Below are 22,266 nucleotides of genomic sequence, written 5' to 3'. Positions count from 1 at the left end.
AAAGGTTATTTGTATTATTTTTATTCTTCTAGAAAGGATGGATAGAACTAGGCGGTGCTAATATATTATCAAGTATCAATGATAAGGAAATTAATATAACCTTTACATTGACGATGAGCAGGTTTTAAAATGGCTACTTTCAAGTGTGGTGAATGGTTTGATCTCTACCTAAAACTAGCTTTTTAGAACATTTGATAAACTGAGGTGTGAGGTACACCATCAGTAAATGTTCATATATTTAACAAAATCAGAAGCATTATATCCTGATATATGCCACTGCCTCATCTCACAAGATGAGTTAAATATAGCCAGTGAGATTGCATTCTAGGAATTCAATTATGATATATAGCTGCTCATAATTTGCAGGAATTAGCTCTTCATAATAAGGTCAACAGGATATATTCACTAGAAAATTAATAGAATATGGGCATTCATTTGTCTTCTTTATTCACAAATTCAGGAGTGGGTAGAAATTTCACAAAGGAAAGGAATACTTTCTATTTGTGGTCATGGAGCCTGTGACATAAAAGGTCCACCTAGCCCCTGGACCAGTGAATCCCTACTGTCTTGATTAGTTGTCAGTGCATTTCTCCAAGGTCAAATACTAGAGGAAGAATTTAAAAAGAGACCCATGATTCATTTATTCTCCAGTTGTCGGGTGGGGTTTTGGGTAAGCGTGCATTTCCAGGGAAAAGGAAAGAAGGCAGGTGGCTAGGTCTTTTCTTCTTGAGAATATGATAGCTGGGCCTCTGGGAAAACAGACTGATGAAATATGTAAGGAGAGGAGTCCTTATCTATACACAGCTTTGAGCAGAATGTCCTAGATTTGGGAATGCTTGTGATAAAACAAACCAGCTGTCTGTTGATTTATGAGACATGGCTCTCATACGATTCTCTGGGGTATAAAATGGTGACATTTCATGAGTTTAATGCCCTCTGCTATCTGAGGGGACTCAAGTACCTCTTAAAGAACTTTTCTATTATTTTGGGCTAGGGAATACATTCCTGATGCCATGAGAAAGGATGTGGGAGCCACAGAGGAAGTCCCAGTACTCTCCTTGCTTCACCCAGGCCTCTTGAATACCTCTATCCTTTAAGTTATTAGTAGATCTTGATACTGGCTAAGTTCTTTGATCTATGAGAGTCTGATTTGACAAGCTGATCTTTTGAGTTTGCTCAACTGTCAAGAGCAAAATGATTAGGAGCAACTCTTGGAGCATAATTTGTATGGATATTTTTACTGATGGAACACTAGGTCTGTTAATAACAGTACAGCTTGTTTGGAACCAAAAAGGGAGCATCAGATTCACAACTAATGATATAGCATAGTTGATATTTCTAGACCTAGTAATAGAACATAAAAGTAGCCTTGAAAAATCTATATTCCCTTGCCGATTAAAATTTAGAGAGAAGTGTATTATGGTCACAGGATATATGGTACTTCAAATTTAGCATTTTGAATTCTCGATGTTGGGTGGTGCAATACTTTTGAGGAGGAGATAAAAGAGTTCAGACTCTCTTACAGGGAGGAGGGCTGTTGCTCTTCCCTTCTCCCTCGAAAATAGTAATTCCAATCTTTCTTTTCAAAATCTTGTTCATTTTTCTTCTTTTTTCCCCCTTGCTCTCAAATTCTCCACTATCAAGAGAGTAATTCTTTGAGTAAGATGTTCTGAAATCTATCTGCACTCTGGCAGCACAAGGTGAGGCAGGTGTCAATAGTGCAGGCACTGTGCCTTGAGTGGCGATTCATTTATATGTTTGCCAATCCTTGATTTAAGCCGATCGACACACGACAAGGTCAGCTGGAATTAGATAAGACTGTTTCTAAAAAATGTGTTGATGCTACCTTCAGAGATAATCTATAAGCTGTTAAGGAATTCTTATTCTGATTTTCAAAGGCATAGTCCTCTCAAAGAGTTAGAAAGGAGAGTAAAATAACTACTCTGACAGTGGAATTTTCAAAATAATTTATACAACATGATTTGAAACAGCAAAAGATTTTTTTCCCTGTTCTCAAAGGCTAGATATTTATACAGCAAATCAAAAGAAACATCTTGGGAAAGGAATAGTGCATATTATTGAAAAGGCCTTTCACTCAGCCTCCAGAGTCTGCTCAGATGAGGCCTGTATTAGAAATTCCTTAAGAGGAGAGGCCTTTTGATGTTGGTATCATCATCTTAATTCATTGAGAGCAAGCACTTCTTAATTAATTTAGAGCAAACCTCTTGGAACTGTAGCAAGGAACAGGATGGGTAACTTCACAAATAGATCTTGAAATTGTCTACAGCCTGCTGAATATGTACTTTAAGTGCTTTCCTCAGAAATTTACTTCCTTGGACTATACTGAGGCACTTATCTGGAGATCTTTGATAATTTTTTCCATTCTGCAAGAGTAGAAAAAGTAATATTGTGTTCCTTATTGAATATTCTGTTCTAAATTTTTGTTTCAATAGTTTTCTAACTATTTATGAATTCTACTTAATATCAGAATAAGACAGATTTGGTTTGAATCCCAATTTGCTTGACTCAGAGTAAATTATTTTATCTTTCTGAGACTAATTTTTCTCTTCTGAAAATATGGACAGTTGAAATACTACCTCATAGGTTTGTTTGGCAATTATTTGAGATAAATTAATGAAAATAATGTATCAAATACCTTAGCACATGATAAGAACTCAGTAAACTTTAGCAGTTATTATTGCCATGAAAAATTCCTCTTAGGTTTAACACCTTCAACAGAGAGTAGAAACACTGTATTAATTCAGAGTATACTCAGATCTTGGAAAGGTAGCATGTGCTAATACCCTTAATTTCAGGGAGGTGGTTTGATACAACATAGCTATCATCTATTTTATTTTCAGTTTTTGAATAATGCTAATAATCCACTGATTATCCCAGTTAAACAATGCTATAAACGTGTGTATATAAATGTAGTGATGTATATCATACACAGCAAAAACAATCCTCTATAAATAGAACCTGCTTTTTCCTAATCTGGGCTAAAGGATCTTGACCTGATATATAAGTACAGATCATATCTAAAGGGATTTTTTAAGTGGGGAATTTATTTCAACAACTACATTATTCATTTCTTTTTTTCAATTGAATATATTTATTCTGCATCTCTTGTCAGTTATATCAGGGATAGTGATTAGCAAAACATGGAAATAATTTGTTGAGGATAAACAAAACCCAAAACATTTAATTATATGCATATAGTATATATTGAATATACCTGCATATATAATATATATAAAAATATGAAGGCCTGTTATCAGTTCTTGTATATCCTTATAAGGATTTAATAATGGTCTTTGTTAGTGTGTTAGGAAATGGTGTTATAGATGTTCCATTTTGATTCTTTTCTGTATCTCTTTTCCTATGGCTTGAAGTAGTCCATTCTCAATTTGTATAAAGCCTGCCTACATTTTCACCTTTTGTTCTGATCCCAAAGAGTTAGTTTTGTTTGCCAACCAAAAAAGCCTGCATAATTGAGTAGTTCTGACTCTAACCTATGAGTTCTGTGTCTGGAAATTGTGTTCTCATAGTAGTGGGAATGTTTTGTGGTCAGAAAACTGCAGTATATGATTACAGTAATCTTGATTGTGGTTTAAAGATCATGTTTATTGGGAAGGAATTATTTATTCTTAGAGTCTGAGCTAAAAATGAATTTTACCTTTATGAAATACTTAAGGTGATCAACAGTCCTGATTTTCCCAGGAATAAGAAATTTCCTGTGATATAGGACTTTCAGTTTTAAAACTGGGAAAATTTTGGGCAAACAGAGATGATTTTGTCACCCCAGAATCTCTGTGACACTTTTGTGTAACATTAAAAATCCTTCTAGATATGACAGATGTACATAAATATAAATGTTTTATGCACTATATGATAAGCACTTTTCTGCTATATCTCATAAAAACTTGAAATAACCCTGTGAGGTGGGTGTTAGCATATTTTTTTAAATGAGAAAGCTAAAGCTTTGAGAGGTTAAGTAACTATCTAGCATCTATGTATATATCTATTATCATACTACATACTGTATATGTAACATATCACATATAATATTTATAATATCATAGGCAATGTCTATCCATAGAACCATAATTTTATTATATTGTTACCATTTTCTTATGCCATCAGAAATTTTTATAATTTGTTTTCTTTTTAATGACTGAGTAAAATTTGACAAACTGCCTGCTAAAGTAGCCATCCCCCTCCCTTCATAAGGACAGTTTACCTGCAGAAAAGGACCCCAGCGGGCCCCGCTTTTTCTAGGAAATTACTGGCCATAGAAAACCCTCTACCCCTTATATTGAGCAATCTTTCCTTTTTTAAAATTGTCAACCACTTGATTGTCCCATTGTAACCAACTAAAGGTCAACCAAAGTACCTGAAAACCAATTAGCAAGTCTCCCCTACTTCCAAAAATACAAATCTCCCCTTGCTAAAATGCTTGCCAGAGATGCAGTTTTCCTTTTTTTGACTCTCCTTTATCACACCTTTGACCCCTTGCTGAAATGAAAGTGATGGCTGAAAGATTTCCTTGCCGCAAGTTTTTGAATAGTCTTTGTTAATGTTAGCTTTTTACATAGTTCTAGCGTCTACACATTTTCATGGTTTTCTGACACGGACCCAACGGATTACATTAAAACAATGTAATTGTTTTATTGTTGAAATAAAACAACTCCCCCACAGCTCCTTTCTCTTCTCTCTACCAAGGTTCTTCCTGTCTCTGACCGTTATACTTCAGCTGATCATTCTTTACTCCTAATAACCTTTCTACGTCCTGTCCGGTTGTGTTGGGAGCACTAGTCTGCTAATGGTCATTAGTAAGGGTGCGGTGGAGGAGAGTGATGGAAGAGCAGTCTAGTGTTCTCAAAAGCGGAATCCACTCCATGGAGAAAGGGTTCTGCAGTTTTTTGATTGTTATGGGCTCCAGGGCACAGATATAATACCTGGGCATGATTGGTAATTTAACATAATCTGCATGTTTCTTGGAAAAAACCATATTAGTTACTGACTAGCCATTTACCTCCTTATGCAAAATCAAAATGAAATGAAACTAAAACAAAAAGCAAAAGTTGATAAGCAGCAAAAAGTATGAAGAGATAGCTTTCACTCTCAAGTTTTCTTATTCTTACTGAAATTACATATTTTTAAGTTGGGCTGCTGCTTTTTCATAAAGTCATGGGTTTAGAGTTTTAAAGGCTCTTCTTGCCTAAGTCCCTCAGGTAACAGATTAGGAAATGGTGGCATAGAGATGTCCAGCTATTTATATAGGGTTATAGAGTTAGCAAATAGGATAGCTGGAAACTGTATTGTCTTAACCTGGTTTCCCCGGAAGAAAGGCCATAGAAAGAGGCCTGTGTGAGGGTAGTTTATTTGAGAGGTGATTCCAGGAAAGAGGAGAGGATTGGGGAACAGAAGGTTGAAGGGTGGAAAGCCACGCAGCATTTTGTTACTCACTTGGCCACTGATGCAAGTGACTGATTCTTGAGCCCGATGAGTTCTCTACTCTGGGGGCAAATGGGGCCAGTATTTATTGGCCTTTATACCCTAATGGTGTATAAAGGCCAGTCGTGGCCCCAAGAATTTAACTCCCTCATGTTTCTGTGATACATATCATGAGTGCCAAATATTTCCTCACTGATGTCTCATGTCAGTGAGTCAGAGATTCCTGAGAAGAATGTGAAAAATGGGAGGCTCAGGCAAAGGTGAAGCATAGATTTGATTTACCTGTCAGAAGCTGGTTAAAACCTGTGCATAACTGGTGGCTATAAAGCAGGGCTTGGAGTAAGAGGTAAGACTGAGAAGATTTTAAGTGGTGTACGAGAAGTATCTGATCGTCATTATGGATAATTATATGTATATATAAATTTCTATATAATCTAATTTTCAAACTCTTTTTTTTTTCAGTATATCATGCTGTATCTACTGGGTTCCCCAAATCATTTTCATTTCATATATTGACAACTCAGCCTATTCTCATTTTGAAATTTGCAGTAGAAATTGTGATTTTTAACGGAAGTCCTTAACTCATGAAATCATAGAATGTTTGGCATTTTCATTGTGTGTTTTTTCTAGATTTCAAAATTTGTATCAAATATGGTTGTACAAACTTTCAAATATCCAGTGAAATACTTTACTTATTGATTTTAACTTACACTGCATTTATTTTGCCAATCATCCCAAATGTTTAACATTTCTTTGTTTCTCACTGACTTCTGCATATGCTTTTATTTTGTACAGGAGGGACAATGCTAAATTAGTACAGTCCTGCTAATGTCAGAAACTGAAGACCTTTATCTATTTCAATTATAAGTGTTTTATCTGTCTAGAGATTCAAATTGTTCAAATCAGACATAGAAAATTATCAGATCAAATTCTATATGCAAAAGGCAACCAAAAGCTTTATGTTCTATTAAAAATGCAGGTGCTTGACACTATTTAATGGAACACAGTGGTGTACCACAGTGTCTTGACAACCTGAAGTGTGCCTCCTGAATAGACTTTTGAAAGTTTAATTGGATAGGAGGCTACTCCACGAGGGACCACCAGCACTTTAATAGCTAGCTGCAGACCCCTAGTGAGGATGAATAATTACAATCAAGGAACTATAGCCGTTTCCATGACTGCACTTATACTTCTGCAGAAAGGCCCATTTTCCCCTACATGACAGTTCACTTTGTATTAATTATAGATTACATGCTTCAGCCCTCTATCATTATGCTAGCATATTCTCATAAAGGATGGTACATTAACCATGAAATATTGTGTTCATTGCATGTATGACTGTTCAACTCCCTGCACTGGGTGTGTGTATGTGGAAGAAAGGGGAAAAGAGGTCATTTTATAAATATCAATGGCACCAGATGTGCAAATAACAAACCAAAAGGGAGCAAAGGAGAGGGTGGCACACTCTCTAACTAAAATGGAGCTGTCATGTGTACTTTACCCTCTATTTCCATTTTCTAGCACATGTTGGTACAGAATGCAGCAGGCTTGAAATATAGTTAACATTAGATAATTGAATTATTCATTTCATTGGAAATTAAGAATTATCTGAAAAGCTACTCCTAACTGTCACTCTTCAAACCTCTCTTTCTGTGAATGGTAACCATACATCTTGGTCTGGGGAAGGGAACTCATAGCAGATAATCTACTGTGTGCCCATTACTGAGATAAAGCCTAAACCAACATAATTTCATTATGAACAACCCTCTCTAAATTACGACTTATTATACTTAGTATACAGCAGAAGTGAAGCACACTTAAGATAAACTACATTCTATGCCATAGGGTGGAGAGAATTGGTTTCGATTTCCAGACCATCTAATGGCAATATCTGTGCACATTTTACCACACCATCATTTCTCCAGGGATAATAAGATTGAGGGAAGTAGGGCAATACTGACAAATTTTCCCTTAAGCTAGTAAAATAAGCTCAATTCATGATAAAATTGCATCATGATTTTTAAAAATGGAATTCAGTAGATCAATTGGTTTTTTGTTTTTTTTTTTTTTTTTTTTTTTAATAAATTCTTCTTCAAATTGAATTATCTATGCAAAGGATTCGTTTTTTTATAGCTGCTTTATTTATTTATTTATTTATTTATTTTTGGCTGTGTTGGGTCTTCGGTTCGTGCGAGGGCTTTCTCTAGTTACGGCAAGTGGGGGCCACTCTTCATCGCGGTGCGGGGACCGCTCTTCATCGCGGTGCGCGGGCCTTTCACTATCGCGGCCCCTCCCGTTGCGGGGCACAGGCTCCAGACGCGCAGGCTCAGTAGTTGTGGCTCACGGGCCCAGCTGCTCCGTGGCATGTGGGATCTTCCCAGACCAGGGCTCGAACCCGTGTCCCCTGCATTAGCAGGCAGATTCTCAACCACTGCGCCACCAGGGAAGCCCGATCAATTGGTTTTTAATACAAACGTGCCATAAGTATTTCAACTGTATCTTAGCTATTTCAGTGTAAAATGTATTAACATTTTCTCAAACTTTTCAAAAAATTTACCCTAACACTGCTTTCTTCTAATAACATATCTTGGTGAGGGTTAGGCAGGTTGCTAGGTATTTTCTATCAAGCTTTCTATATCTGTCTTTGCCTTTCATATTTATGAATATTCATTTCCCAGAGAGGTGTCAAAATCAGATATTTTAGCTTTTGAGCAAAATATTTGGTGGGTCAACCATTATAATTTTGTAACAAGATTTGTTTCTTACATCTAGAAAATGCTGTAACTTTTTATTGTAAAAAATTTCGAAAGTAGAGAGAACATTTTAGTGTTGATTTTCCCACTTACCACTTTTACCAGTTTTTAAATAATGAAGTAATTTATTAATATATGAAAGTATCATTATAAACTCATAGACTTAGTCATATAGATAGATAGATTTCAGTCCATTATAGCTATGTCTTTAATGATGCTTAAAATGTTTTAATTTTGACCTGTGGAAGCTTCCCAGGTTACATCAAAAGTCACTTGTCCATAAAAATAGTAGTCGTTCATAACTTCCTTGATATAAAAACAGAGTCCAAGTTCATATTGCAGATTCCTTCCACAGACCTGGGTATCAGTCATTTCTTCCAAGAAGCCCTGATTCTTTTGAACAGAGAGTGTTACCTGGAGACCACAACCCTGACAATAGAGATGATCTCTGCTGGCAGATTTATCATTATTTCTTAAACCTTTCGAGTGGACAGTGATAGGAAATCTGTATATTTTTTAAGAAAAATGTGCCACGGGTTCCTACTTTTCTTCATTCAAACTTACATTTGTAGAGCTTTTGCTTAACTTCTTTTATTTTTCTAATTGCATTCCTCTTCCCATATCTGAAAATTTTTGTTTCTAATTGTATTAACGTAATTCGTTAACACAATAAAAATCGTTATCAGTACTAATGATGTAATAACTGAAAAAAATATAAAGAATTTGAAGTTTTTTTAACTTTTAAAAATCTCGCTGTCTTACCACAATTCCTCTCTGTACGATTTGTCTACCAATTCTGTATTGGTTCATTTGTTTCATTTTTCTTTAATTTTTAATGTATTTTATGTAGAGATGTATATGTATGTGTGTATTTCAGATATGTATATATTTCACAAATATGTAGACATTTATAGGTTCTAAATTTAAATGTACAGAGTAAGTTAGAATTTAAAAGAAGTCTCACTTTTTACACCTGTCCTCTACACCTATACCTATTTGTTCCCATTTCCATAGGTAACTTTTTTTCCAGTGTTCATGTATATTCACACTTTCTTAGATAAATAGTGGCTTACCTTAGCATATACACATTTCCTCCACCTTGATGTATTTCACTTATATATCCTAGAAGATCTGCACAGCACTAATTAGAGATGTTTCTTATACTTTTTACAGCTGCAGAATACTTTATTACATGGATGTTTCATAGTTTACTCAATTAGTTTGTTATTGATGAGCTTTTGGGTTGCTTTTAACCATGATTTTCTATAATGGTTAGTTATTCCAGCACATTTTAGTGGTTTCTTGACTCAAAATTCATCCAGCTGTTTGTAAAGGCAGTGGTTGGATGAGGTCATCTCTGTTGGGTTTATCTAGATGGTGTATGTCATGCTGGATTAATGATGTGAAATTCAGCAGAGAATGTTTCTGTAGTCCTTGTTTGTTTTTACATTTGTATATTCAGTACATCTGGTGTATTTTAAGTAATATAGAAATAGAATCGTCAGAATTTGTTGGGCATTCTTCCTTTATCACAATCAGAATTTCATTGATGATTGCTAGAAGAGCATTTCCCCATTTCTTAATTACCTAAAGCAGAGGAATACGAATTTTAGGGAGGAAGCCTGTATGTTTTCTTGATACTGACAATGTTTCTATTTCCTGAGGGAAGAGAAAAAGGATTTTTCAAAAACAAATGAATTCCTTCTTTCTTCAAGAAAGTTTAGGTAGGGTGTTTCCTGCAACAATGGATAGCCAAATACTAGGGAAGCTCTTCCTTTTTGAGATGAAGTTTTGCACTAATGGGTTTGCAAACTGATGATCTGATAGGCAAATTCAACCTACAAACATAATTTGTGTAGCCAAATCTCATTGCCTTTTGGCAGAGACGTCCTCTTCATTAGGTCACAGACTTCGCTCTTCCCTATTCCTTGCATTCCTGTTCCTTCATGTGTATAAGTATCTGGCCTGTAAAGACATTTGAGTTTATAAAATATGCCTGAAAGAATTAGAGTTTTTGCCCAGAAAGTGTGGAGTGTGAAGAGATTATAAATTTAGATTCTACCTTTTAAAACTTGATCCAACTTATTACATAGGACTTATGGTGGCACTTACGGTATAATTGACATTGTTTTTCATAGAATTAGATACTGAGGGTGATTTTCCTTAAGCATAATGTATGCACAAGTAGAAAATTCTCTGGTTATTTGGTTATTAGAATGACTGGGGAATTTACTTACTAGCTAAATGTTATTTGTGAAATTGATTTTTTATAATAATAGCTGACATTAAATAATTTTATATGTCAGCCACTTTTCTAAGTGGCTAATATATTGTTTAACCTAGCAGTCCTGTTAGGTACTACTCCTTATTTTATAGAGGAGGCGAATAAAGTATAAAGATCTTAATCAACTAGCTGTCAGTTGACACAGCTACATATTAATAGGATTTGAACTCAGATATACTTGATCCAGAATCCATGCTCTTAGCACATCACTATGCTACCTCTTCATTTATTTCACAGTCTCAAGTTGGAATAATTCAAGTCTCAATTCTCCAAACATGCCAGTTTTCTCTCTTTATGGCTCTGTTTGTGAAAACATTGCTATAGCAACTGTGAGGTATATGATAAGAGAAACCTCACAGATCTGACCCTGTTAATCCTTTCCCTATGTTCATGGTGTTAACATTTTAAAAACATTTCCATTTATAAAACATAAGTGTTAGCAAGATCAAAGAATGAGAATTAGTTGCTGCACTTTTAGGAATTTGATTATTTTACAAAAGTTTCTTGGAAGAAGGAAATTTTATCATGGCTCTCCTCAGAATGCTCTCTAATGCATGGTACCTACTGTTATGTTCCACATCAGCCTCCTATCTAGGAAGGCTCCTGATTTCCCTTTGAACTCACCTTTCTCACCATGTCTCCATGCCATCCACCAGACACTGCCTCAATCTGAAGTGTCCTTTCCCTCATTTATATGTTATCAATGTCTAAAACCATTTTTTGAAGTTTAGGAAGAGTCTAAACTTCATTCTTTTCAAGACTACATTATTTTTCCTCTTCAAAAATTTTAGGATACACATTGTTTATTTTATTGAATTATTTTGTATCTTACAGATGTGTTTCTTGCATTTTTATTTAACTGTTCTATATATGAATGTCTCATCTCATCAAATAGATGGTAGGCATCTTCAGATGATTAGATAAATTTTATGCATATCCTTTATCTTCCCCTTACCCCATGACTAGTGTTGTTACTGTAATGAAGATGCATTCACTAAAACATTAATTTTAATCGAAAGGAAGATTGTTTCTCAGTGAGTTGAATTAATTCTATTTTCATGTCATATGTGGGGCAGATATAAAATTATGGCTATAAATAGATGGAGATTTGCTTTCCTGAAAGTGTATGTGTGCATGTAGCATTATTTGGTTATTTTATACATATATGTGTTTATACATATATATATATATGTGTACACACATACACATACATACATACACACAGAGACATATATATGAAACATTAATACTATATATATACACACTCCTTCAGAAAAGATATATATACATATGTCTTCCATACACTGTGTATTTATGCACACACCACACATTCAAAGATCAGTAAAGCAGAATAGGGATTATGCCAGAACAAAGTCCTGGCAACTGAAAAAAAGAGCTTTTATAACCTCTTGTGTTGGCTATCTGAAAGAACCCATCTCTTTCCACTCACAGCTGCATTGCTAATTAAATTGAATGGGTTCAATTTTAGCTGAACATTAATGGTATAATTGCATTGCTGTAAGTAATTAAAACGTTACCCTACTTATCCTGACAGATGGTTTCGTTGAAAGTTTCAACTGCAACGGATAAAATTTATATAAGTAGATTCTAGAGAATAGAATCATTCACTCATATTTTGATTGCCTGGGAAATAATTCCACAGACTTTTATCCCACTGAACTTTGCTGTAGGAGGTAGTTCGGAGATGAAAACTTGTGGACCAGTAAGACTCTATGGATAATCATTTCTTTACATGAATTGATTTTACCTCTTTTGATGGTATTACTACTTATTACGATGGCTCAAAGGTTAATTTACCATAACACTAAACTTGAGTCTTAGAACTTAGTCTAAGTAAAATGTTCTTATTTAAAGAAACAGTCATTTTATTTCACATTACAAACACCCCTTTGGCTCAACTGTTCTTCCAAAGTTATTTTAAACATGCTAAATGCATTGAAGGAGAAGTAGGCCTGTACTGTATTAATAAAATGTTCCAGTCTCTGTGGAATTTATTCCGCAATTGCACATGGTAGCAAATTTGCAACATATTGTTTATGATGTTGTTCTACTCCATAACACAGTTTCTTTACAAAAGTCCTAGATTATTTTTAGTAGGAGACTTATCTTCAATGAGAATTATATTAAAGTGTATGAAGCCTCAGAATTACTTCAATCTGTGTTGTGAGGGACTCCCGTGTAACAGAACAAATGGCAACTTCTCTCTCTCACCCACTCTTTCTCCTCCTCTCCTGTCTCTCTTTCTCCCCTGCCTTTCTCCCCTTCCTTCCTTCTTGATTTACTTTAATGTACTGCATCAGAATAAATACTGAGAAAAAAATTTATGCCTTCTCCCAGAGGTTTCCGGATATGTCATAGAATTTGAAGTGAGTGTGAAAAAGTCTGAAAAGCAAAGATGACCACTGCAGGGATAATGGCCAAGTTGGATAGGCACGAATGCTACAGAATTCCTTCCCGGGTCATTTTACATTTTTGTCCAGTGAAATCTCCTTTATACCTGGATCCAGTTTTTGAAAATCTGATCAGATTTTCTTCTTTTTCTTATTTAGACACCTCTTAAGGATATCTTTTAGAAAAAATATGAATAACATGGCTGAATTTGAGTTATCACCAGGAATATCAAGTTCAAAATGACCTATCAAAGACTGGGGTGATGTTTTAAAATATATAATGTTTCTATCTTAGTGTCTTAGTATCTTACAGTCTTATTGTAAATGAGTCTTTCATAATTATCTCAATTTCTGTATAGACAAAAAATGTAACATTTTATACTATTTTTCTAGAATTATAGGGATGGATGGAATTTCTGGGGTATATTTTCATGTGATTGTCATCTGAAACATTTGGGAAAAAACTGTAGATATAATCAAAAATTTGGGAAAAACTAGTACATTCTTCCCAAAGTATTTCAAAAATCAGCTTTGCAGTGCCTTTAGTATTGCTAAGAATATCTAATTTAATCTACCTCGATTGGGAATAACTGAATTTAAGCTTTTTTGGTTTGTTTTCTGATGTGTTGCTAAACAATCCCATGTAAGCAGATGGTAACTCTTTCTGCAGGAGAGATTTTAAGAATGGGGAATCATTCACATCTAATAACTGTGGAGGGCAGAAAAATGTGGCAGAAGGGAGCAGTGCTGGGGCAAGAGGGGCCAGAGCGTGCACCTCGTGTTGGTCGGGCATGTGCTTGGGGCAGTCCTGGCTTCAGTCAGAGTTCCAGACCACTTCCAGTCTGCCTCCTCCAGGAGTGCCGGTGATGGCTGCCCTCACCCTGTTCGGATGTTGTGCTAGGTCTCAGCCAGCTCCTTCCGCCACAACTGAGCACTCTTCTCAGCAATGGCGTCTTTCTCCCTACTGGGGAGCTGTGCTGCAGAGCCAGAGGTGCCAGGCTGGGCTCTCGACTTGGGCCAGGGTGTATGCTGGGGCAGTTGTGGGAAACCGGCCGGAGTCCTGGGCAGTCTCAGTCTGCTTCCTCTGCTTTGTTCTGGGAGCAAGCAAGAATATGTGCACTCTTCACAAGCAGAGTCCAAGTTTCACACAGCCCCTCTGCCAGTCCAGCTGGTCTTCAAACCAGCCAAGGGAACTCATCTTCCTCGTGTTGGACCCCAGGACTGGGGTGCCCAGTGTGTGGTTTAAACCGTTCACTCCCCAAGGAGGATCTCCCAGCCTATGTAATCCTCCCCTCATTCTGTGTCATCTCATAGGGGCACAGGTACTGACCTGATTGCTTCTTTTCCTTTCTACCTGAATCTGTGTGGATGTTTCTTTACAGGACTGGTTATAGAAAAGTCTTTCTGCCAGTCTCCACTTTGTTTTCAGTAAGAATTGCTCCACATGTAGATGCAGTTTTGGATAGGTGAGCTCAGCGTCCTCCTACTCTGCCGTCTTGATCAAGTGTCCATAGTTTTGAACTGTGTCTGTGAGCATATGTGCTTTAACTTGATTCATTTTGTGCATCCGTTAGCAAGATGTGTCCTAAGGTAATTGTTTCTTCACTTTATGCCATTTCAGCTTATGAAAGGTTTCATAGGAACCCTCTACTTTCAGATAGTGGGGGAAATGTGTATATTGCTTTGCACTCAGTTGGGGTTCTGTAAAATTCCTGAGTAACTGTAGCTTTTATATCCCTTGATTTCCTAGCAAATATACATCTATGTGCTTAATAGTTCCTGGGTAATTTCATAGCATTTATGCAGCTTTAAATAGTGAGGAAGAAAATCAAAGGAAATGTTCCAGGATAAGTTCCTCTAAAGAAAAATATTTTTCTCCTTGAAATATAAATGCTTTCTCTCTTGGACCAGGACTGACTCATGATTTTTTGTAAGGAAAAATGAATACTGGGATTAATGATTTTTTCTTTTCTGCCAGTAAGATGTTGTAAAATACAAGGTAAGACTATCACTTTTTTTTCCTTTCTTTCTTTTTTTTTTTTTTTTTGGCCGCACCACAGGGCATGTGAGATCTTAGCTCCCTGACCATGGATTGAATCCCACACCCCCTGCAGTGGAAGCGTGGAATCTTAACCACTGGACTGCCAGGGAAGTCCTGCTATCACTTTTTTGACTTCTCTGATTCCTCAATACACAGAGTGCATTTGGTTTGGGGAAAAAAAAAGTTAATTTCCATTAAGTGCAGGATGTAAACAAGTATGGTCTTAAAGATATGTCCCAAAGATACAGTGGAAGGTGAACTTAGTTAATATATAGTTAATAAATAGGCAATCAAGGAAGTAAGTTTATTTTTTTCCTCCAACTCAGGAAAAGGGAAAAAAGGTTTCAAACATGTCATTTAACTCTGCTGAGGATCCAGCTGTCCAGGTTTGCCTGGGACTGGAGTGATGAAGAGTGAAAACTCTGGCTGGGTCAATTTCCTATTGTTGCTTAACAAACATCAACAAAACATGAATGGCATTCAACATTACACCCTTATTCTTTAATCACAAGTCTGCAAGTCAGCTGGGTGAGTTTCTGGGTTTGGCTTTACCTGTTTCAATCCAGAATGTAGGCTAAGGAGGCAACAGCTACCTGGGGCATATTCTTTTCATAGCAGAATTTGGACTCTACCAGAAGATTAAGCAAAAACATACTCAACTTCTTTTTTTTTTTTTTTTTTTTATTTTAGTGCCTGAGGGTTTTTAATAAGGAGACTGAGATTAGACGATACACAGATCTTGGAATTTGATAGCTCTTCTCCAAGAAGGAAACCAAATTCTTTCTAAAAAATATCTAAAATACATGGTTTAATTACACAAAGGAGGGCAGGTTCCATAGGAAGATGTGGTTATTTTTACAGCATGTGTTTTTTTTTTTTTTTTTTTTTATAATTTTACTTTTTTATTAGTGATTTTTAGTGTCATTTTTTTACTTTTTTATTTTTTTATTTTTTTTTTACTCACACACACACACACTGTATTTTATTTTTACAAGACATAAATAGACTGACACCAAGCATTGTACATGGATGACCACAACAAAAGCAACAATGATTGCAATTACCAAACATGAAACACACTCATACTATGTCATAATATTGACATTCAGTCCAGTAATCTTCCACTGTAACAGCTCCTTTACTTTGCAGTGAAAATTGATTTGTATATTCTTTGCCTCTGAGTCCTTGTGGGATTTTTTTTTTTTTTTTTTAATTCAGACAGAAAGTCACAAAAATTATACTCATCCTCATCAGTTCACTCAGTCCCATGTAATTAATTTTTTTTTTCATCTTGATCTTTTGTTAGCACTTTTATGAGTTCATCAGTTTTTCATTAGAGTTCTGAAAATGCTTATTCATTCAGTTCAGCAGTACAGTCAGTTACCAGAAACCTGTACTTGTCAGAGTCTTTTCCATGAATTTCTTGAAGATGAAACCCTTTTATAGGAACATATTTGCAAAATCATCAGAGTACACCCAGAACTGTCTGTAAATGACAAAAGACTTAAAAATGACCACGGTTAAAGATTTGATGAAAGTTCATAATAATGTAGTTGACAAGAAAATTAGTTATTTCTGAGATATACATTTTAAAGTAATAACTAGGATTATTACTTATAACATTATACCAGAACATATAAGAGTTTTAGAAATTTCATGTAATGTCTGAAACATTTATATTAACATATTTCCATACATATTTCCATACAAATACAAATATAAGATTTTTAGAAATTTCATGTAATGTCTGAAACATTTATATTAACATATTTCCATACATATTTCCATACAAATACAAATATAAGATTTTTAGAAATTTCATGTAATGTCTGAAACATTTATATTAACATATTTCCATACAAATAACCCAATGAAAGTTTAGTATTAGTTGTTTTGTTTGTTTTTTTATACTGCAGGTTCTTATTAGGCATCAGTTTTATACACTTCAGTGTATACATGTCAATCCCAATTGCCCAATTCAGCACACCACCATCCCCACCTCACCGCAGTTTTCCCCCCTTGGTGTCCATATGACCATTCTCTACATTTGTGTCTCAACTGCTGCCCTGCAAACTGGCTCATCTGTACCATTTTTCTAGGTTCCGCATACATGCATTAATATACGATATTTGTTTTTCTCTTTCTGACTTACTTCACTCTGTATGACAGTCTCTAGATCCATCCATGTCTCAACAAATGACTCAATTTCGTTCCTTTTTATGGCTGAGTAATATTCCATTGTATATATGTACCACATCTTCTTTATCCATTCGTCTGTTGATGGGCATTTAGGTTGCTTCCATGACATGGCTATTGTAAATAGTGCTGCAATGAACATTCGGGTGCATGTGTCTTTTTGAATTACGGTTTTCTCTGGGTATATGCCCAGTAGTGGGATTGCTGGGTCATATGGTAATTCTATTTTTAGTTTTTTAAGGAACCTCCATACTGTTCTCCATAGTGGCTGTATCAATTTACATTCCCACCAACAGTGCAAGAGGGTTCCCTTTTCTCCACACCCTCTCCAGCATTTGTTGTTTGTAGATTTTCTGATGATGCCCATTCTAACAGGAGTGAGGTGATACCTCATTGTAGTTTTGATTTGCATTTCTCTAATAATTAGTGATGTTGAGCATCTTTTCATGTGCTTCGTGGCCATCTGTATGTCTTCTTTGGAGAAATGTCTATTTAGGTCTTCTGCCCATTTTTGGATTGGGGTGTTTGTTTCTTTGATATTGAGCTGAATGAGCTGTTTATATATTTTGGAGATTAATCCTTTGTCCGTTGATTCATTTGCAAATATTTTCTCCCATTCTGAGGGTTGTCTTTTCGTCTTGTTTATGGTTTCCTTTGCTGTGCAAAAGCTTTGAAGTTTCATTAGGTCCCATTTGTTTATTTTTGTTTTTATTTCCATTACTCTAGGAGGTGGATCAAAAAAGATCTTGCTGTGATTTATGTCAAAGAGTGTTCTTCCTATGTTTTCCTCTAAGAGTTTTATAGTGTCCAGTCTTATATTTAGGTCTCTAATCCATTTTGAGTTTATTTTTGTGTATGGTGTTAGGGAGTATTCTAATTTCATTCTTTTACATGTAGCTGTCCAGTTTTCCCAGCACCACTTATTGAAGAGACTGTCTTTTCTCCATTGTATATCTTTGCCTCCTTTGTCATAGATTAGTTGACCATAGGTGCGTGGGTTAATCTCTGGGCTTTCTATCTTGTTCCATTGATCTATGTTTCTGTTTTTGTGCCAGTACCATACTGTCTTGATTACTGTAGCTTTGTAGTATAGTCTGAAGTCAGGGAGTCTGATTCCTCCAGCTCCATTTTTTTCCCTCAAGACTGCTTTGGCTATTCGGGGTCTTTTGTGTCTCCATACAAATTTTAAGATGATTTGTTCTAGCTCCGTAAAAAATGCCATTGGTAATTTGATAGGGATTGCATTGAATCTGTAGATTGCTTTGGGTAGTATACTCATTTTCACAATGTTGATTCTTCCAATCCAAGAACATGGTATATCTCTCCATCTGTTGGTATCATCTTTAATTTCTTTCATCAGTGTCTTATAGTTTTCTGCATACAGGTCTTTCGTCTCCCTAGGTAGGTTTATTCCTAGGTATTTTATTCTTTTTGTTGCAATGGTAAATGGGAGTGTTTCCATAATTTCTCTTTCAGATTTTTCATCATTAGTGTATAGGAATGCAAGAGATTTCTGTGCATTAATTTTGTATCCTGCAACTTTACCATATTCATTAATCAGCTCTAGCAGTTTTCTGGTGGCAGTTTTAGGATTCTCTATGTATAGTATCATGTCATCCGCAAACAGTGACAGTTTTACTTCTTCTTTTCCAATTTGTATTCCTTTTATTTCTTTTTCTTCTCTGATTGCCGTGGCTAGGACTTCCAGAACTATGTTGAATAATAGTGGTGAGAGTGGACATCCTTGTCTCGTTCCTGATCTTAGAGGAAATGCTTTCAGTTTTTCACCATTGAGAATGATGTTTGCTGTGGGTTTGTCATATATGGCCTTTATTATGTTGAGGTAGGTTCCCTCTATGCCCACTTTCTGGAGAGTTTTTATCAGAAATGGGTGTTGAATTTTGTCAAAAGCTTTTTCTGCATCTATTGAGATGATCATATGGTTTTTATTCTTCAATTTGTTAATATGGTGTATCACATTGATTGATTTGCGTATATTGAAGAATCCTTGCATCCCTGGGATAAATCCCACTTGATCGTGGTGTATGATCCTTTTAATGTGTTGCTGGATTCTGTTTGCTAGTATTTTGTTGAGGATTTTTGCATCTATATTCATCAGTGATATTGGTCTGTAATTTTCTTTTTTTGTAGTGTCTTTGTCTGGTTTTGGTATCAGGGTGATGGTGGCCTCATAGAATGAGTTTGGGAGTGTTCCTTCCTCTGCAATTTTTTGGAAGAGTTTGAGAAGGATGGGTGTTAGCTCTTCTCTAAACGTTTGATAGAATTCACCTGTGAAGCCATCTGGTCCTGGACTTTTGTTTGTTGGAAGATTTTTAATCACAGTTTCAATTTCATTACTTGTGATTGGTCTGTTCATATTTTCTGTTTCTTCCTGATTCAGTCTCGGAAGGTTATACCTTTCTAAGAATTTGTCCATTTCTTCCAGGTTGTCCATTTTATTGGCATAAAGTTGCTTGTAGTAGTCTCTTAGGATGCTTTGTATTTCTGCGGTGTCTGTTGTAACTTCTCCTTTTTCATTTCTGATTTTATTGATTTGAGTCCTCTCCCTCTTTTTCTTGATGAGACTGGCTAATGGCTTATCAATTTTGTTTATCTTCTCAAAGAACCAACTTTTAGTTTTATTGATCTTTGCTATTGTTTTCTTTGTTTCTATTTCATTTATTTCTGCTCTGATCTTTATGATTTCTTTCCTTCTGCTAACTTTGGGTTTTGTTTGTTCTTCTTTCTCTAGTTTCTTTAGGTGTAAGGTTAGATTGTTTACTTGAGATTTTTCTTGTTTCTTTAGGTAGGCTTGTATAGCTATAAACTTCCCTCTTAGAACCGCTTTTGCTGCATCCCATAGGTTTTCGGTCGTCGTGTTTTCATTGTCATTTGTCTCTAGGTATTTTTTGATTTCCTCTTTGATTTCTTCAGTGATCTCTTGGTTATTTAGTAACGTATTGTTTAGCCTCCATGTGTTTGTCTTTTTTACGTTTTTTTCCCTGTAATTGATTTCTAATCTCATAGCGTTGTGGTCAGAAAAGATGCTTGATATGATTTCAATTTTCTTAAATTTACTGAGGCTTGATTTGTGACCCAAGATGTGATCTATCCTGGAGAATGTTCCGTGCGCACTTGAGAAGAACGTGTAATCTGCTGTTTTTGGATGGAATGTCCTATATATATCAATTAAATCTATCTGGTCTATTGTGTCATTTAAAGCTTCTGTTTCCTTATTTATTTTCATTTTGGATGATCTGTCCATTGGTGTAAGTGAGGTGTTAAAGTCCCCCACTATTATTGTGTTACTGTCGATTTCCTCTTTTATAGCTGTTAGCAGTTGCCTTATGTATTGAGGTGCTCCTATGTTGGGTGCATATATATTTATAATTGTTATATCTTCTTCTTGGATTGATCCCTGGATCATTATGTAGTGTCCTTCCTTGTCTCTTGTAACATTCTTTATTTTAAAGTCTATTTTATCTGATATGAGTATAGCTACTCCAGCTTTCTTTTGATTTCCATTTGCATGGAATATCTTTTTCCATCCCCTCACTTTCAGTCTGTATGTGTCCCTAGGTCTAAAGTGGGTCTCTTGTAGACAGCATATATATGGGTCTTGTTTTTGTATCCATTCAGCCAGTCTATGTCTTTTGGTTGGGGCATTTAATCCATTCACGTTTAAGGTAATTATCGATATGTATGTTCCTATGACCATTTTCTTAATTGTTTTGGGTTTGTTTTTGTAGGTCCTTTTCTTCTCTTGTGTTTCCCACTTAGAGAAGTTCCTTTAGCATTTGTTGTAGAGCTGGTTTGGTGGTGCTGAATTCTCTTAGCTTTTGCTTGTCTGCAAAGCTTTTGATTTCTCCATCAAATCTAAATGAGATCCTTGCTGGGTAGAGTAATCTTGGTTGTAGGTTCTTCCCTTTCATCACTTTAAGTATATCATGCCACTCCCTTCTGGCTTGCAGAGTTTCTGCTGAGAAATCAGCTGTTAACCTTATGGGAGTTCCCTTGTATGTTATTTGTCGTTTTTCCCTTGCTGCTTTCAATAATTTTTCTTTGTCTTTAATTTTTGCCACTTTGATTACTATGTGTCTTGGCGTGTTTCTCCTTGGGTTTATTCTGTATGGGACTCTCTGCGCTTCCTGGACTTGGGTGGCTATTTCCTTTCCCATGTTAGGGAAGTTTTCGACTATAATCTCTTCAAATATTTTCTCTGGTCCTTTCTCTCTCTCTTCTCCTTCTGGGACCCCTATAATGCGAATGTTGTTGCGTTTAATGTTGTCCCAGAGGTCTCTTAGGCTGTCTTCATTTCTTTTCATTCTTTTTTCTTTAGTCTGTTCTGCAGCAGTGAATTCCACCATTCTGTCTTCCAGGTCACTTATCCGTTCTTCTGCCTCAGTTATTCTGCTATTGATTCCTTCTAGTGTAGTTTTCATTTCAGTTATTGTATTGGTGATCTCTGTTTGTTTGTTCTTTAATTCTTCTAGGTCTTTGTTAATCATTTCTTGCATCTTCTCAATCTTTGCCTCCATTCTTATTCCGAGGTCCTGGATCATCTTCACTATCATTATTCTGAATTCTTTTTCTGGAAGGTTGCCTATCTCCACTTCATTTAGTTGTTTTTCTGGGGTTTTTTCTTGTTCCTTCATCTGGTACATAGCCCTCTGCCTTTTCATCTTCTCTATCTTTCTGTAACTGTGGTTTTTGGTCCACAGGCTGCAGGATCGTAGTTTTTCTTGCTTCTGTTGTCTGCCCTCTGGTGGTTGAGGCTATCTAAGAGGCTTGATGGGAGGCTCTGGTGGTGGGTAGAGCTGACTGTTGCTGTGGCGGTCAGAGCTCAGTAAAACCTTAATCCACTTGACTGTTGATGGGTGGGGCTGGGTTCCCTCCCTGTTGCTGTGGCGGTCAGAGCTCAGTAAAACCTTAATCCACTTGACTGTTGATGGGTGGGGCTGGGTTCCCTCCCTGTTGGTTGTTTTGCCTGAGGCAACCCAACACTGGAGCCTACCGGTGCTCTTTGGTGGGGTTAATGGCAGACTCTGGGAGGGCTCACGCCAAGGAGAACTTCCCAGAACCTCTGCTGCCAGTGTCCTTATCCCCACGGTGAAACAGAGCCAC

The sequence above is a fragment of the Balaenoptera musculus genome, chromosome 2, assembly GCF_009873245.2.
Source record: "Balaenoptera musculus isolate JJ_BM4_2016_0621 chromosome 2, mBalMus1.pri.v3, whole genome shotgun sequence".
NCBI classification, from domain to species: domain Eukaryota; kingdom Metazoa; phylum Chordata; class Mammalia; order Artiodactyla; family Balaenopteridae; genus Balaenoptera; species Balaenoptera musculus.
Note: the sequence above shows the minus strand (reverse complement) of the source record.